General features: G+C 33.9%; 1 protein-coding gene across 1 annotated transcript in view; it reads left to right on the forward strand.

Moving 5' to 3' along the window:
* Window positions 1-4358, forward strand: part of LOC119829160 (histone acetyltransferase type B catalytic subunit-like) — an 8152-nt gene that overhangs the window by 2322 nt on the left and 1472 nt on the right. The gene's annotated exons all lie outside the window — the stretch shown is intronic.

Genomic DNA, 4358 nt, shown 5'->3' on the forward strand with positions numbered 1-4358 from the left:
TGGAGCTGGTGGGACGCCTGATGGTAAGCGCTACCACCGCCCATGAACATTTGGAGAGGCATAAGGTCCATTGCAGACATTACGCCAATTGGTTATTGGTTAATAAAAGATTGGCGATAGGAATAAAGGAAAGGACTGGGGAGGGTAAGGAAAAGGATGTGGGCCTCCGGCTCCCCCACCCATCGAACGAAACAGTAGAATGCTATTTCACCATTCCTTCTTTCCAGTCGTCTAGTCTTTCCCTTGCGAATGCTCATGGGCGGTGGTGATCGTTTACCATCTGGCGAACCATCAGCTCGACTGCCCGCTATGACATAAAAAAAATCGCGTAAGTATATTTTTCCTCCTACTTTATCGCGTAAACGCGGCTAATACCGAGTTAAATTCGTAGGCGACATAAAAATAAACTTTCGTTTTTTAATAATGCGTATTTAATATTTTATACTCAATATATTATAGGATAATATTAGTCATCATATATTTAAAGTATTAATTCTTTTGTATGAATGAATTCAAGTTACCTAGTTATTTTCTGCATTTAAGGACGCGTTTCAAAACGGACAATATAAGCTATTTTTATTTACTGAACAAAACTAATAAATGTCACAAATGGTTCCTTATAATCTCGGCTTCATTCAGGGTAATTTTCTGATACTTTTTACAAGGGTTTGATATTTTAAATTCCATAAGTAAAAATCACATTTTTTCAAAAACACGGGAAAAATGTTCACGAATAATCTTAGAATAATATGTATAATAAAAATATAATAATAATAAAAATGTTTTGAGAACGCTTACGTTCGTAAGTTTTAATGGAATGACTGCGATAGAAATACAATTTGATATTATTAGAGAATCTTCATCATTTTAGAGGTACGGTTAATAATCGGCTACCACTACCAGATCCTTATAAAGCACACAATATGTTTGTTGTATCAATATAACTTGAAATAATAGGAACACTATTGGAAAAATCAAAACAACAATCACCATTTTGACCACCATTCGAATCGTATTTTAACCAGCTCTACTTTTTAAATAGATAAGTATTATTTTTATCGGTGCTTGTAGTAATATTAAATAGGTATCGTTTGAAAATATATAGTCGTAGCTATGTAGTTGCTAGCGTGTGCTAAGGGGCCGATTTGGACAAACTTTACTTATTGTAAATTGGTATAGAGACTGTTTATTTCAGAAATCGCCCGAGAACAGGACCTACCCGGGAAATCCCCATATTGTCTATCTTTTCCCTTTGACTACACGGGCAAAGTGACAAAGTTCGTTTGTTTGAATATGCTAAACTCAGGCACTACTGGACAAAAATTCTTACAAAGTTGGTTATGTACATTGTACGATCCCTGAGTGCTATAGGCTAAATATTATGTACCGCGGACAAAGCCGGGGCGGACCGCTAATATTACTAGTATAGTATTAAGTTATCTGAAATATTACTATATGGTCAAGTCACTGCTATTAAAATATTTAGAACGATTTAAATCTAGTTTTTTTTCAATCACTAAATGCGACTCTCTGATGTGAAATATGTTTCACGATAAAACATATTATGCAGTGATACCTACAACCCCACCCACTTTTCTGTTATAAGAATGTGTATAATATAGGTAATTAGTTTTTTTATCGTTGAAGTTAAAGCATGCTTATTTCCTTTATTCATGTGCATTTATAAAAGCTTAAGATTTGTTTTGGATCAAATTCATATGATAAGACCCAAGTCCTATTGTCAAATTTTTAATAAGCAGTACATCTATTTTGTAATTACGCATGCACCTACGGGCTGCGACAAAAATGATTAAATATATCATTTAAAATGATGACACATCTTCCCTGAGTTTATAATGTGTGTTGAAACCACCTGAATCGATGGAGGCGTGTCATAATAGCTTCTCGATGTGGTAAGTAGTGTATTTAGCTGCGTTCATAGGCGTTCACACGGTTTGGTTGGAAGGCATCACCATCGGCGTACGTCACAGCGTCAATGCAGTGTGGCATGCGACAGGGCGGCAGGTTGTGCGCGCGCATGCCGGTTCACGCTGCCAATACTTCTTCGTAAAACGAAGAGAGCGCGCGCCTCGGTGATATCGACGCGGACATCTAATCTGTAACACACCCGATATACAAATAGGAAAATACTGAAAATTATACACGCAAATATTGTGCTTAAAAACAGTGTCCGTAAACATAATATCCAGGATACGCAACAATCATTCCATCGTGAAACAGACATATTTTATGTAAGTACAGGCATTATATTTCATTATAATTCAGAAATTTCCCCTTAAACGTTTTTCTATTTGCATTTAATTTATGCTATTTTGGTACTCTATCCAATCGGCTAATGGATTCAAAATAGTTTCTTGTTTATATAAATGTATAAACACGTCCATAGGTATTTGAGCTGCATACATTTAGAGAGCTTAAGAGATATACACATATATCTATTGTTGAAAATTCACACGCTTAATATAAAAATATTCCTATCAAGCCAAATTTACAATCAAATAAAAGAAAATAATTTATCTATTTCCTATCACATAGGAATATCCTATCATAAAAAAACGCTCAAGTTTGTAAGAATGTATGAATATGTGTTTGTTACTCTTTCTGGCGATAACCACTGAACGGATTTTGATGATACTTGGCAAGGATGTTGCTTATGTACCATCATAACACAAAAGCTATAGAAAATACTACAGATACGTCTGCGTGTGTTACCGCGCGGCACAGGTAGTATTTTATATAAATTATTTAATTGTTTAAAGCAGAAGTAACTGCTCATTTTTGAAAAAAGTAAATGTACATGTACAAATGTATATGAATTCTGAATGTAATGATAGTTAAATATTAATGAACTATTTATTCACTTCTATATAGATACGTTTTCTCAATTGCTATTATTATAATCTTAGCCGGGCAATAGTGTATACATTGTGCTACAATATTTAATACTTTGTCTACTAATGTTATGACTATAAATCAATAACAATAGTATATCACAAGATCGATATGTTGTAAATTTCCGCTGTATGTTTAAATTAAAAATGTAGGTATATTTATCACTGATCATAGGTAAATATAGATTTCTGAATACAAAAACTGTACTTTAACTTATTCATGTGAGAACATAATGCCCTTGTTTTGTTATCAATAAATAATATATTTTGCGAGCTGGCAATCTAATGGCGATGTTGGTTGTGCAACTTTAACCTATAACATAGCATAGCTGAACTTTTCAATACAGCGATACTATATATGCAATCGCACTGCAATCTTCACTGCATGAAATCAATTTTTGAACGGAACAAATATTAATAACAATAAATAATGTTATCTAGAGTTGTCACATAAAAATCACGTTTCACAATCGAGTTCGATAATCTGATTCGGGAAACAAAATTAAACAACAAAAACAAACCTACTTATAAATTACCTATCTGTCTGTCACGCTTTTCTAATTAATTGTCACAGGAAAAAGGTGTAATCTATTAAATATATATAACTCAAAGGTGACTGCCTGACTGACTGAAATTTGGCATACAGATAGATGTTATGACGTAGGTATTCGCTAAGAAAGGATTTTGATAAATTCTACCCCCAAGGGAATAAAATAGGGCGTGAAAGTTTTTACCATGAAAATTGATAAAGACCGCAAGGGCAAAGCTGCGGGCAAATGCTTGTGTGTAATAAATACCTTCCTATACAAAAGCGTAAGGTCTGCAATCGACTTTACGCCTCTCCAAATGTTCATGGGCGGTGGTAGCTCTTACCATCAGGCGATCCACCAGCTGTAGCACCATTGCCGTCGATGACAAAAAAAAATAAATCACATATCCTCTAGTTACGGCATCGAGAAAAATAATGGATTTCGAATAGATAGGTATCTATTAAGATATCCAAATATGAAATCGTTATCTTCATTCTTAACAATATGCAACTAGCGGTCATTTGTGTTCGTACCAAATGTACACTATTAGGTATATAGTAGGTTATATAGTGTTTAAGTACTATGCTTTCAATATTTTTGTAATAATTCTAACAATAATAGGGCGCGATGATTTCACGGTTATTTGCAGTTAACTTTAATGGTTTTAAGAAAATTTATGAGCTTCTCCTAGCCGTCGATTCTAGCTCTGCACGAGTTGAAGTAGGCTAGTATACTTAAGAAATATCTTAACAATTTATCCAAATTTATTCAGTTCATGTTTTCGTGATACTTTTTGTTACATAAATGGTAAACATCATACCATGTAATATATATTTAATCATCCCTACTTCCCTACTAATATTATAAATGCGAAAGTAACTCTGTCTGTCTGTCTGTCTGTTACGCTTTCACGCCT

This window comes from Zerene cesonia, chromosome 9 (genome assembly GCF_012273895.1).
Source record: "Zerene cesonia ecotype Mississippi chromosome 9, Zerene_cesonia_1.1, whole genome shotgun sequence".
NCBI classification, from domain to species: domain Eukaryota; kingdom Metazoa; phylum Arthropoda; class Insecta; order Lepidoptera; family Pieridae; genus Zerene; species Zerene cesonia.